The sequence below is a fragment of the Cibotium barometz genome, chromosome 1 (genome assembly GCF_041138505.1).
Source record: "Cibotium barometz isolate CiBa-2024 chromosome 1, ASM4113850v1, whole genome shotgun sequence".
In the NCBI taxonomy this organism is placed as follows: domain Eukaryota; kingdom Viridiplantae; phylum Streptophyta; class Polypodiopsida; order Cyatheales; family Cibotiaceae; genus Cibotium; species Cibotium barometz.
The window spans coordinates 42,319,627-42,335,311 of record NC_141046.1 but is presented as its reverse complement, the minus strand read 5'-3'; positions in this window follow the sequence as shown (position 1 = coordinate 42,335,311).

Genomic DNA, 15,685 nt, shown 5'->3' with positions numbered 1-15,685 from the left:
AATTAAAAATAAAATTCTTTATGCATCTTTCTATGCATAAAATCAAAATTGATAAGAAAATATCTTTTGGAATAAAAATAAAATTCTTTATGCATCTTTTTATGCATAAAATCAAAACTGATGAGAATAACTCTTTTGGAATAAAAAATAAAATTCTTTATGCATCTATTTATGCATAAAATCAATATTGATGATAATAACTCTTTTGGAATAAAAAATAAAACTCTTCATGCATCTTTTTATGCATAAAATCAATATTGATGAGAATAACTCTTTCGGAATAAGAAATAAAATTCGTTATGCATCTATTTATGCTTAAAATCAAAATTGATAAGAATAACTCTTTTGGAATAAAAAATAAAATTCTTTATGCATAAAATCAAAATTGATGAAAATAACTCTTTTGAATTGAAAATAAAATTCTTTATGCATCTTTCTATGCATAAAATCAAAATTGATAAGAATAACTCTTTTGAAATAAAAATAGATTTCTTTATGCATCTTTCTATGCATAAATCCAATTTAGTAGGAATTACACTTTTAGAATACAAGAATTTCTCTTATGCATCTTCCCATGCATAAAAACTAAATCCAATGAAAATAACTCTTTTAAAATAAAAACTTTCTTTTATGCATCTATTTATGCATACAAATCATTTATGATGAAAATCACTCTTTTAATATAAAAGAATTTCTTTTATGCATCCATTTATGCATAAAAATAATTTATGATAAAAATCACACTTTTGTAATTAAAATAAAAATTTCAATATGCTTCCTTCTATGCATAGAATTTAATTCTAGAGAAAGTAACACTTTTTAATTAAAAATATTTTTAGTATGCATTTTTCTATAACTAGGATGAAAAATAACACTTTAAGAATACATATACGATGGGAATTACTCTTTTTGAATAAAAAGAAGTAAAATTTATTTCTCACAATTTTAGAAAATTTTGCCATAAACTCCTTTGTATGGCTGACCATGTTTCAATTTTTAACTCTCTAAAATAAATTAGAATTTCACCAAGAGTATTTAAATCATTCTAATGTAAACATTTTCTACTTATTTAAGAGAAACATTATGAAAAACTTGATTTTATCCATTAATCATTCATCTAGGATAAAGAATGGTTGGATTTACTAAAAAGAAGAGAGGGGAATGCCTTTTTTCAATGAGGCATAACATCATATTCATTTTAGAGAAGACAAAAATCATAAAAATCATAAAATGAAATAGAAAAGAGAAGAATCTCCAACTTACAAGGAGAATTTGAGAGCTTTCCTTTGGCTTGATGGTTTGAGGGATCTACTCTTGTTTGAAACAAGAGTGGCCACCAATCTTTAGAAGAGGGAAAGGTCAAAAACTAATGAATTATGAGTAAATTCACAGTTTTTGGCTCGTGGAAGAAGTAGAGTAACAGTGCAATAACCCTATTAAGCTTCAACAAATGGGAAGTCTTCTATTTATAGGAGAAAGTGAGCCTCTAACCAAGCAAACTGATTCTACAATTTTCCAGATCAGTTTGGTTAATTTTTGACCATTTTTAGGTCAATTTAGCTCACTTTTTGGATCTAGTTGAAACAGGAGAGAGGAGAGATAAAAATATCTCATTATTTGGGAGTTTAAAACTCTCCCACACATGTGAAATAGGCGCCTCCTTCATGAGGGGAATTCCCCCATATACTGAGGTGTCAAAAATGCATCATTTCTTCTAAATATCTCTCTTTTTTAACTATTAACCTTGTCCTTAGTCAACTCTTCATCTTATGTGAGTATTTACTCATTTTTGGGGGATTTTCTTTTTTTTCTTCCATTTATCTCCTCCCTACATTTGGATGAATCTTATTGGTCCATAGGAACCTTTATTGAAAATTTTAAAAAAATCTGGACCCCTAGGATAAGGCCTCTTGAGAATAGATTATACTTGATTTCTAATGAACCTTCTGAAAATCTTTTTGAACTTCTGTTTTAGGGGAAATTATTTTAATAAGATGAGATATTTTTCCATCCAAAAATATTTAATAACTGAATCATCTCTCTCTAGAAGATTTTCTCTCACTAGGCCAAAACAAGTATAAACAAGATCTTTTATATTTCTGAAGAGGGATTTGACTACAAGGGGAGAATTTGGACATCAAGAGAGGCTGGGGAGGAATCTTACATTCTACCCCACTTAAAAAACGCGAGATGTCCTCATCTCGCAGGTGGAGTATGATCTCTTTCATCATCTTCTTCTTCTTCAATCACTTCTAGCGTTACAGCCTTGGAAGTGGATGGCCGATTTGGGAACAACTCTCTTTGACTTCCCCTATTCTGAGGTGGAGGTCTTGCATTACTTTGGATTGAAACTGCATGTTGGATAGAGGGTCTACCTCTGGGATTTCCTTGATTTTGGCGGATAGAACCCTGATTACTCTGGAAGGAAGGGGATGGAGTCTGGAATCTTGATCCCTGATTTCCCTGCCCTGAAAACCTTGATCCAAAAAGAGTTGGGCAATCTATACTGCGATGTCCAAATCCTTGACAGTTATAGCATTTCACTCTCTTGTTCAAGGGTGGAACTTCTAAAGTTGAAATCCAGGGGATTGAGTTTCGGGAAAAGGACATTTCTTCCATTCTGGAACTTCCCATATCCTGGGTTTGACCCTGATATCTCTTGGGTGGAGGAAGGTTGGAATCACCTTCCGGGAATAAAATCCTTTTGAAAGGTGATGGTGGTGACTTTGGCGGGACTTTAATATCAAAGTCTTTGGCGAAATCCTTCGCCTCTGAGCTGCTTTGGACATGGCAACTGGCATGGCATTCTTCACCAAGATATTCAAAGGTTTGTTCAGTCCCCGAATGGACCTGGCCATCAGCTTCATCCAGCGGAAGCGAATATCTGAGGAGGAGGGCGAATGCTTGGTGATATGCTTCAATAGTTCTACTCCCCTGGGTTAACTCTAAGAATTCGTTCATCTTTGTTTCTATAAAGCCGGGAGGAGAACCTCGTCCTTAGGTAAATTTTGAGATCAGTCCCAGGTTTGGGTATTTTGATCGAGACGGTTTGTCTCGCAGTGATTCCTCCACGCAACCCTGGCCATTTCCACAATCTTTAACTTGGTGAGAGCCATCTTGCTTCTCTCATTGTAGCCAGTTACATCAAAGTATTCCTCCATGGCCTCAATCCACTTTTCTACAACTTCATCACAACTATTGATTCTTATCCATAGAACAATTACCAACCGGCTCGGGGGGGTCACTCGTATAAATATGTAAGTATCACGTGGGTTCAACAGGAGGACATTTTAAATATTTAAAACTTACAGAAATATATTTATAGAGGGGATTTATTTATTGTATTTTAAAAAAAATTTACAGATTTGAATAAGAAAGGACACATTATATTCACTAAAAAATTCACAGATAAAGGACTTTTTAAATAGGCCTTGAACGCACGTGATATAGAGGATTTACATATAGTGACTCCCCCGAGCCAACCGGGATTTACTTCATCTATCGAATTATAACAGAATTAAGTCTCATTTTACGGATCCATCAGTCAGGTCTAATCCTATCCAGTCCCATGGGTTAACCAACCACCCTACCATTGTAGTAATGGGATCCAATTTGGAATTTGGTTAGGTTTTGTCCCGGGTACCAGGGAAAAGAGTTCCCAAGCCTCCTAGCCAGATATTCATGCCAGTCATGCCAGTTACACACCCAATATGAAATTGCCTTTTTCATAGATTCAGCCATCTTTAAAACAACCATTTAATGAAACCATAGTATCACTGATCACAATCCTCCAAATATCTGATTGAATCTTAATTTCCAATCATTCCTTCATCGGAGTATCTATGCCATCATTGGTAACCAGAACGATCACGACCTGTCCACTCAGGGGCCTTTTCAATAGTTCCTAGCTCATAGTACCCAGCAATATATTCACTTATAAAAATCCATATGGAATCCTCGTTGAAGATCAGCAAGATCAACCAATCAGATCTATATATAAGAGAGCTATGGACTCATCAGTTGAGGACCAGCAAGGTCAATCAACTAGATCCATACTCGATTTCAGAAAACACTCTTACTCTTTGTTCCAATATCTTCCCCGACGCACGAGTGGGTATCTTCGACGACCTAGAGCCCGAGCACCGTATGGTCAGCACCCTCTAGGATCCTTCGCAGGTCACCTAGCGCTTCACTCATAGGCCGCTTCCTTGGTCCCTCATCCACCGTACCGGAAGCTCACCATTTAAATCGAACGGAGGCTGGTCAAGACCTCGGCCGAGACCTTGCTACGCGAGACATCCTTCGCTGACTCTCCATCAGCTGTTACAACTTTATCAGTTAGGTCTCCACGACCTTAATCACAAGACGATCAAAATGCTTCCCCAGCATTCTTGCCATAAAACAGTCATTTACAAACAGGTCACAAATACAGTTTCTATAATGAACTCTCATCTTTCCACATTATCCCTCATCAGTCCACATTACTTATTCCACATTCCATTCATATGTGTACTCATTCTCATCCAATCACATTATTTTCCATTTCATCACATCAGATTCATTCACATCACATATCATTTATTCACATCCCAATTCACATTCATACATCCACATCCACATCTACATTCATACATCCACACATCCATTTCCACATACATCCACATTCATACATCCACATCCACATCCACATCCACATTCATACATCCACATCCACATTCACATTCATACATCCACATCCACATCTACATTCATACATCCATATTCATACATCCACACATCCATTTCCACATTAATCTACATCATTCACACATCAAACCACATCATCCATGCATCCATCTACATTGATCTACATCATTCACACATCAAACCACATCATCCATACATCCATCTACATTGATCTACATCATTCACACATCCATTAGGACCTCAATGGAAGGCTTCTTGGGCCCTTTTATTTGGCAGTTTAAGGAGTCAAACCTTTTCTCTTAAGAAGAAACGTTTTCTAATTAGAAGCTTCAAAACGGCTACTTTATTCGAATTTGAATTTTGGGAGAAAAATGGAATTTAAAATCTAGCAGACAAAACCATATCATGTAACATATCTATGGAAAGCTCTTGATGCGTAGATCACGGATCTATAATCTCCGCTCAAATTGGAGCTTGTATGTAGAAGTTATGGAGGTTCGAAAATTGTAAAATTGCCTCCCCTCCTTTTTGGGGAAAAAAGTGCACCCTTTGACCACTCTTACACCTCTCTTACAAACCCAACATTTCAGTCCACATGGCAACCCCCCATTTGGCTATTCCTTAATCACCTTGATTAGGCTTGGGCAAATTAAAGGGCCCAAGAAGACCCCATTCACTTCCTAATGAAACCACATCATCCATTCATCCATTCATCCATCTACATCAATCCACATCATTTACACATCAAACCATATCATCCATACATCCATCTAATTCCTATCACGTCTCATCACATCTATTTATAGAATGTAAGAGAATTTTATTTTTTTAATATAAAGATTCTTTACGCATCTAATTAGGCATAAAGACAACTTTAGTAGGAATAACACTTTTATAAAAATCCTTTTATGCATCTATTTATGCATAAATTTAATTTTAAGAAAAATAACTCTTTTGAATTAAAAATAAACCTTTTATGCATTTTACTATGCATAAATTCCATTTTAATGAGAATAACACTTTTAAAATAAAAAAAAATCTTTTATGCATCTATCTATGTATAAATTCAATTTCAATGAAAATAATACTTTTGAAATAAAAATAGATCTTTTATGCATCTTTCTATGCATAAAATCAAAATTGATAAGAATAACTCTTTTGGATTAAAAGTAAAATTCTTTATGCATCTATTTATGCATAAAATCAAAATTGATAAAAATAACTCTTTTAAATTAAAAATAAAATTCTTTATGTATCTTTCTATGCATAAAATAAAAATTGATAAGAATAACTCTTTTGGAATAAAAATAAAATTCTTTATGCATCTATTTATGCATAAAATCAAAACTGATAAAAATAACTCTTTTGAATTAAAAATAAAATTCTTTATGCATCTTTCTATGCATAAAATCAAAATTGATAAGAAAATCTCTTTTGGAATAAAAATAAAATTCTTTATGCATCTATTTATGCATAAAATCAAAATTGATGAGAATAACTCTTTTGGAATAAAAACTAAAATTCTTTATGCATCTATTTATGCATAAAATCAAAATTGATGAGAATAGCTCTATTGGAATAAAAAATAAAACTCTTTATGCGTCTATTTATGCATAAAATCAAAATTGATGAAAATAGCTCTTTTGAATTAAAATAAAATTCTTTATGCATCTTTCTATGCATAAAATCAAAATTGATAAGAATAACTCTTTTGGAATAAAAACTAAAATTCTTTATGCATCTATTTATGCATTAAATCAAAATTGATGAGCATAGCTCTATTGGAATAAAAAATAAAATTCTTTATGCGTCTATTCATGCATAAAATCAAAATTGATGAAAATAACTCTTTTGAATTAAAATAAAATTCTTTATGCATCTTTCTATGCATAAAATCAAAATTGATAAGAATAACTCTTTTGGAATAAAAATAAAATTCTTTATGCATCTTTATGCATAAAATCAAAATTGATGAGAATAACTCTTTTGAATTAAAATTAAAATTCTTTATGCATCTTTCTATGCATAAAATCAAAATTGATAAGAAAATCTCTCTTGGAATAAAAATAAAATTCTTTATGCATCTATTTATGCATAAAATCAAAATTGATGAATAACTCTTTTGGAATAAAAAATAAAATTCTTTATGCATCTATTTATGCATAAAATCAAAATTGATGAATAACTCTTTTGGAATAAAAAATAAAATTCTTTATGCATCTATTTATGCATAAAATCAAAATTGATGAGAATAACTCTTTTGAAATAAAAAATAATACTCTTTATGCATCTATTTATGCATAAAATCAAAATTGATGAGAATAACTCTTTTGGAATAAAAAATAAAATTCCTTATGCATAAAATCAAAATTGACGAGAATAACTCTTTTGGAATAAAAAATAAAATTATTTATGCATCTATTTATGCATAAAATCAAAATTGATGAAAATAACTCTTTTGAATTAAAAATAAAATTCTTTATGTATCTTTCTTTGCATAAAGTCAAAATTGATAAGAATAACTTTTTTGAAATAATAATAGATTTCTTTATGCATCTTTCTATGCAAAAATCTAATTTAGTAGGAATTACAATTTTAGAATAAAAGAATTTCTCTTATGCATCTTTCCATGCATAAAAACTAAATCCAATGAAAATAACTCTGTTAAAATAAAAACTTTCTTTTATGCATCTATTTATTCATAAATGATGACCTTCTCATGAAGATGGACCAGCTAGAACGAGAGTCTGCGCCGACGTAAAGCATATAATGCGAAACTCACCACCCTGGGCAAGAAGCCGATCCAGCCACCCGAGCCGAACCTCGAGGAGCTGATTTGACATGGAAAACTTGCAAGATTGGCGATGGTGCCCTACTCCAGGGAAGCATCATCCAAAGAAGATTCGGCCATGGCCCTCATGAAAGACCATGTAGTGGCCCTATAGAAGAACTACGAGGAGCTTAAGACCATCACGATGAGCTTAAGATCAGATGGCCCACCATGAAGATGCTATACAAAGACCAACACATGTATAGTGATGATAGGGGGAAGATGCAATCTCACATCGACAAGGTTAAGACATCTAGCTAGCCATCACCATCATCAAAGAAGCCAAGAATATGACCCTCCGTGCCAAACTAGCCTCCACCCAAATGAAAATCACGGACCTGCAAGTTAGAGGAAATGCAGCAATAGGAAACTCCACCCAAATAATCTACTAGGCCAGTACTACATGCAAATCCTCGCCGCGCTGACATAACCAACCTACCCAAACCCCGAGCCTGGAGAGAAGTATGCACACCTTTCTGTAGGGTAGCATGGCCTCAACCCGCAACACCTACCAACCTCGTCCCTACCTCACCCAACTTGAACAATCTGAACCCGCCTCCCTGTAATGATGATGATGAGATGGGTAGAGTCGAATAATGATGATGATGAGATGGGTAGAGTCAAATATACTGAAGCTTTCGGACCCAAGGGATCAGTATTGCCCCCAAGCGTGTCAGGGTTAGGATTCCTCGAAAGCGTAATGGAGGGCATGGTCACTTATTTGCCTCTACCAGATGATCAAGAGCGGAGTATCCTCACAAAAATAAAGTAACAATGGGGAGAAGGATGCTAACTAGGACATGTACTCTTATGTCACTGTCGCAGATGTGCCTATCACACTACGCCAGAGATTCATTATAAAAATTAAAAAATTCACCAGGTAATGTGGAACAGCTCAAAACAAAGAACATTCGATCGCAATACACTTTTTGCATAAATAGTCCACGAGTATTTTGAACAATCAAATAACGGACAAACAACCCAAACCCAAAACTTACTTCTCTCCACAACACCACAAAGTTGGATTCATTTGTCCTAATTATCCTTTTTCACTGGGTATTATGACATCCCATCAAGCATAAAGACAAAATATCAAGGCACAGTGTGAGACCTGCATCCTAACAGGGACTAAAATAGTTCCACCTTAGACAGAGCAGCCTGATGCATGAAGGATTGAGTCTGTGCATCTAAATTGAGCACCTGTAGTAGCAAGAACACAAAGCATATGTGTTTACAAGGTATATAAGTAAGGTGTTTGCTCTCCCACTTTTGAAATTTCTCCAAGTGCAACAAGGGAGCTCCGAAATCATGACTGAATAGTTCACACCCTTGGTTTGTGACCCCTTCGTGCTAACATAAAATATGTGTGATTCATTTGCACAATATGATTGCTTCCCGAACCACTTCAGCTCCATAGATTTTTACCCTTTTGAGTTTTTTCATTGAACTCCTTAGTCAACTCCTTACACTAGGCTTTGTCAAATCAGCATTACGCTGGCCTCTGTCAAAGTGGACTACAGGTGCCCTTGTCATGCCATCTCTAAGGAGAGTGCTTGTAATATATTAATCCATCCAAAGAGAAGAGAGAGCAGACTTTTAGCCCATTAATCTGAGCTTCATCAGTTATTTGTCACACGCCGGCATCTCTAACTTCACCACCTCAAACTCCGCCGCCTACACCAGCTTGCTGGATTCCTCTGAACAAAACCTCTGCTTCATAGAAGCAGGACTTCCCAAGCCGGACGTATTAGTCTTCCCTCGGTCTCCACCCCACATGCAAAATGCCTTCCTTTGCTCTATGAAAGATGGATGCTAGGTGAGGATTCGCAGCGGAGGCCATACCTATGAAAGGTGGCTACCAGGTGAGGATTCGCAGTGGAGGCCATACCTATGAAGGCCTCTCCATCGGCTCCTCCCCTTTTATTATCGTCGACCTCATGAACATACACTCTATTTCTTCCGATTTGCCTTCTAAGACTGCATGGATTGAGGCTAGAGGTACCTTGGGCAAGATGTACTACAATATTTCTCAAGTTATGCCAGACTACGACTTCCCTGCCAAACTTTTTTCGACTATCAGAAGCGGTGGCCACTTGAGCGATGAACGGGCGCGGGTGGCGGCTACCCTCATGACTAAGTCACACCAGGGTGGAGTGTTCGGATCAATGGCTAAGCATGTTGGTGATCACATCTAGCATCGTGCATCATCGGATTCCCACGATTGCCACTAAAGTTAACTCAGACCATAACTCAGACCAGGAACACCGGTCACTAGGTAGTGAATAGCGGGAACGCAGTCGCTACTGAGAACTAAAGTAAACTTAGACCAACATAACTTTCATTACGACGCGAGCACAAGAAAAATTCATGATCCTTAATAGAGGATATGGGTTACAGAGGAGGATTCACCAGCATGCTGCAATCAGAACTCCCCCAGGTGCAGGAGGATACTAAGGAGCATGTAACATGGTCCCTATCTCTGTGTGATTGACAACATCAAGGAAGACTAGACTACTAAGGGTTCAAGTCGTCGGATTGGGAGTCCAACGACTCACTGGGCATGCTAGGTGTTGGGGCCGCCAGACAGCCGCCGCAGGCTAGACAACCGTCGAGGCACTGAGCCAGAATGCCACCAAAATGTCAAAGCTGATGCACTTAAACACCAGTTAAATAGGTCATGACTACTATAAATCAGCCGTGCTCAGAGCACAAGGGTATCTTTGTACCACTCTATAACTGCGCACGTGCGGCAGTATAAAAGATGAAACGGGAATTTTATAAAGGTGAATGAATTTTGTAAAAGCTAATGCTATTGTAAATTATATTACCTATTGCCAAGGCTTTATATTTCTCTTTGTGACTCAAAGAAGACCATTATAATGTATCATTTTGTTTATTCTTCTCCTCTCTTTGCGTTCTGTATAATCCATCTTGTCTATTATTTCCTGTGAATCCGTCTCTTAAGTCTTTTGTTTGCAATCCGGATCATTCACACGAGTCCATCTATCTCTTAAGTAATCATTTTCATTGTGTAGTCTCCTATAAACCAATAAGCTATGTCTGCATCATCTTATGCATGTTCCGTATCAGAGTGGTGTATGCTGCATGCATAACCAGAGACACTCAATATAGGTTGATTGAGGTAGCGGTCAAGCCCGACAACAATTTTCTTGACTAGGAACAAAAAAATGGACAAGAGTAGCTAGTTTTCTATGCTTTGCTTTACTTCTCCTACCTTTTTAATTTTCTTAGATTTTCGGGTAGTGGTCCTTATCAATTGGCCTAGCCTTGTACCAATTCTGATCTTAATCTACTATATTTGGGTTTCGACCATTTCTAGTGCCCCAAGCCAACTCGTTTTTCATGCCTGATTAAAATTATCTTTTGTAGTGTTTAGGAGAAAATAGGAGAAAATTGAGAAGCCAACAACGTTATCCAATGGGTCGACAAAGCCCCTATACACAACCTAAAGTCGATTTGACCCTATTTGATCCCAAAACAGACTTGACCAAAAACCCTCCATACTCGCTTGTTATTGGGTGAGATTTTATCTCGCATTAGAGCCCTCTCATTTTATCTCGCATCAGAGCCCTCTCATTTTCCACACCTAGCTCTAATTATCCTTTCATTTGGCCATTTTTAGATCTGACTAAATACAAGTGCTCAAAACAGCCTAAGGTACCCACTTTTCAAATTTGGTTTCATTTTGACATCTTGGGTCGCTACCTATTTTTACCAGTCCTTTATAAAATTAGCACCACTGAAAATAGGAGTCAAAGCATCCATAGTGTGCTTAACATCCATAGTTTCAGAAGACCAGTTAGAAGCCTTTTTTGGTATCTTTTAAAGAAAAAACCTAAAATTTGTCTAAGTCTAGAACTCAAAGATCATGGAAAATGATATTTTAATGCATGGTATTATATATCTCATAGCCTGTCAATCTATTTCAGACAAGACTATGAATGGTGTTTGATCTACATAGGGACTACTCGTCTCCATAAGCTCACATTGAAAAATGAAGAACCTATGCATTTGCTAGACCTAAAGAAATCTACTATACAGAGGCCCTTGGCTCTAACTTCTACCCAAATTTACAGGTCTTAGATTTGACTTTTGCACAATGTTATCGACAACAGACACTAGCCCCATGTTAGGTTTGATCCCAAATTACGAAAGTTGAAATTCTATCATTCTTGGCTTCCTTGTCTGGCTTGTTTTCCATGCCTAGCTAAAAATAGCAATAGGAAGTGCAGAGGAGCAACATGAGAAGCTAGCAATGTTATCTGGTGGGTGGACGAACCCCTAGTTTAGTCTTGAGCTAATTAGACATAGTTTGACCTTGTATTGGACCAGACCAAGAAACCTCCACACTCACTTGTTCTTGACTGAAAATTAGACTAAAATGAAGGTTTTGGGATTAATTCTTACATTTCTATTAACTAATCCACTCAAATTAGACAAGGTTTAATACAAAGAAGGTGCAATACCCATATACCAACCCTGTCAAGTTGCTATCCAAAGTTAGTACATAGAGTCAAAAAACGTTCCTGGCGTTGAAACCCTACTAGCTCTAGAACTCCTCCCATTTGATCATTTTGAATTTTAACTTCACACATGTGCTTATAGTGACCTAAGGTACTCTCATACCAAATTTGGCCCCAATCAAGTACTTTGAGTTCACTCCTTATTTTTTTAGCAATAGTTGGCTAAAATTAGTAGTTTAATATCTGAGCCTAGATTTTGAGTATTCATTTGTTCTAGCCACCCTCTAGAATTCCCTCATCAAGTTTGGAGCCATTCCTATAAAAATTGAGTCAGATAAGAGAATTTTTAGCATTCTTTCATTAGAAGTTGAAAATTTTCTAAGTGTGAGAATTCCAAAATTAAGGAAATGAGCATTTCTTTGCCTAGCTATATCTCCTGGCTCATTAATCCAATTCAAAAAAGGATTTGCACAATGGGAACCCATACATCATAGTCCACCTGAAAGAAGAAAATGGTGAAGGGGTGTAGGGGCACCCATTGATGGTGGGTGGTGGCAACCTCATGCAGGGAAAGACTTTGGCACCTAAAGGGCATGGAATACTCTTAATGGATCAATAGTATGAATGAAGCATATGGGTTTCAATGGGTTGAAGGAGGAGAACTTGTTACTAGTTAGCACTCATGATGAAAATCCTTTCAAATACGAACTTAAGATGTATTTGATGTATATATTTATCCATCATTTATTGTGATTGTCATGAGATTCAAACCCAAATATTCATTGGTGCTAGGAGAGAACAAATGATTGTAGGGGCAATTAGGATATATACATGTGAATTTGGCCTCTAATGAACGAAAGGTGTTTTAAACCTAGGCATGGGAGCCAATATTCATATTCAAAGAATATTTTTTTTAAAAAGAATTAAAAGATTTTTCTCTTGGTTGATTATAGAGGTGACAAGAAACTGACAATTGTTCGAGTTGGTTTATGTGGTAGCTGCTGCTTGGTGACCGTGACTATGAATAGAAGAAAGATGAGAATAATCAATTTGGCAAGAGCATGGGCCGTGCACGTCCATCACTAGAAGGATCAAGAAATGGGACTAGTAAGGCAAGGACAAGGAAGCTAAAATTAGCGCAATATAGAAAGTGGCTTGGAGTCCTATAAAAGAGGATGGGGGCTCTTCAAGGAGGGGGCTGGCCATATATGCGAAGATGTTGCTGCTATTTTGAATGAGAGGAGAGAAAGAGCCCATTTTTTAGTCTCTCGTTTTGAGATCTCATTTGTCTAGCATGTGTCTGTGTTGTCGGTATCCTCCTTTCTCACCATAGCCTTTTAACTTAACTTATCTACATACCTTTTTTCCTTCATTTGGCAGGCTGCGCTGAGAGAGGCATGTGTGGGGAGAGAGAGAAAATACATATGTGAGTTTCATTGTGCATCAAGAGGGAAAACATAAGCAAAGATCGGCAAGGCATTTGGAAGCCTTACTCTCAATCAATTTTTCTTCTCATAAGGCAAGCTCAAAGTTGGTGGGAGTGTTAAGGAGATAAGAGAGAGCTCCACTATTGTAGGCGACCTTCCTAATATTTTTTAGAGCTTCTTTGTGGTCTTTGGAAGACTCATACAAGGTGAGTTGAAAGAAGAGGTCATGAAGCTACCGTTTGAGATTTTCGTGAAGCTTTTCCAAGCTGATGGGAGTGAGAACTTGAAAACCAAAAGGAGGTGAAGCTGCCCCAAGGGGTTTTTTCAAGTACTACTGTGCCTATAATTGTGTGTTGGCATAAGAGAATAATTACTTCTTTTCTTATCTATATTCTATCATTTTGAAGTACCCAACATAGTTGTGAAGAAGAGTAATATAATAACCTTGTCAAAATGATGGCAAGTCTCCTAGTCTTATCCCATGCTTTATATCACTTTTCTTGTGTTGTGGACATTATATGGCGTTGTTTTGTTGTCATCGGTTCTTTTTGAGAGAGTCTATAAGATGTAAAATCCATATGCCACAATCATTGTATAGCTCTTTTATTACTTTGTAAAATCATTGTACCCTTGTAAGAGAGTGAGTCAAGAGGAGTTTGAGTCAATTTTCATGGAGGTTTGGCATGTGTTTCCTCAAGTTAGAGTGAGGTCAAAAGTGGTTCTACTTTGATTGTATGGTTTGGGTATGTTTGAGATTAGTTAGAAGACAACACAAACATCAAATACTTCATCTTGTTCTTGGTGCTTGTTTGTTTGGAGATCAAGACGACTACCATGATTTTATCTTTGGTTCTTGAACCACATATCCAAAATATTGTTTTGCATTGGTTTCACCATTGGCTCCTTGAGGATTTACCTTCAACTATCCCCACACCTACTAGAGGAGGTCCTACATGCTGACTTTTGTGTGAAGAAGATCTCAATTGATCTAGTTGTAATTGCAAAGTGTGGCTTGATAGCCATTATAACTTTGAAATATAAATAATGGCAACTTCAGCTAAATAGTTTGCTTTCAGTGTTCTACCAAATGCAATTGAAATCTCTTTGGCTTTCACCACCACCATCACAAGGTTTTGCTTATATAGTTAACATTGAATGTCAAAGGAATTTTCTTTCAAATTGATGAGAGAGAGAATTGTGTTGGTGTTGATGGCTGTTTAGTATTGTTCCACTTGTGGTTTACAGTGAATCTTGGCTAGCTCTAGAGGCATTTCAGTTCAAAGGTCAAGCCTCACATGTTTTGGTGCCCCCACTGAGGAAAGAGAAGCTTTGATTTAGAAATTTAATCTGAAGGTTGGAGACCACTTGCAAGTCAACTCAAGACCTATGGCTTTTGTAGGGTATGAATTGTTTAAACGAGAGAAGGGTGAGGATGTGGAAAGATTTCCAAGAGAAATAAGATTAGCACCTCTTAGAAACAATAGGGATGATGATGCCTACAAATTGAGGATGGTGGGGTTACTTTTAGAAGGAGCAACTAGGGAATGGTATGAGGATGTGCTAGAGGAGAAGAGGAAAAAGGTGATTGGGAGGGGCTAGGGAATGGTACGAGGATGTGCTAGAGAAAAAGAGGAAAAAGGTGATTGGGAGCAGCTAAGGAATGCTTTCAGAAGGAAGTATGGGAAAGCTACTAACCTAAAAAACCTTTGGAGAGATCTTAGTAGGTTGTATCAAGGGGGAGAAGAAGAGATTACAGTCTCTGTGATGAGCAGATTTGAAGGGGTCTAGAGAAAGATTTTGAGGGTTTTGGGAGAGAATCAAGTGCCACCAGACTTCTTTAAAAAAGACAAATTTGTAGGATTGTTACATGTAGTTATTAAGGAAAAGGTGGAGCTTAAGGATCTTGAAACTTATGCAGAGGAAATAAGGATGGCCACAGAGGAGTGGAGGAAAAAGGTGAGAAAACAAGAGCGAGATCAAAAGGAAAGAGAAGCACACATGCAAGTTAAATATACGACCATGGGCCATGTGGGCACATAGTGGAGCCTTTGCATGTAGAAAGGGAGCTTTATGTAGAGGCAGATAGAGAACAAGATGGTTTGCATCAATAGATTAAAAGATTGACCAAGCAAATCGGAAATCTTAATCTTGCTATGCATGTTATTTGAAACCAGCTGAGAAGAACACAAGGAGAAAGGCCACAGAGGAATCCAATGGAGCACTTCCAATGCTACAATTGTGGAGAGAGGGTCCATATA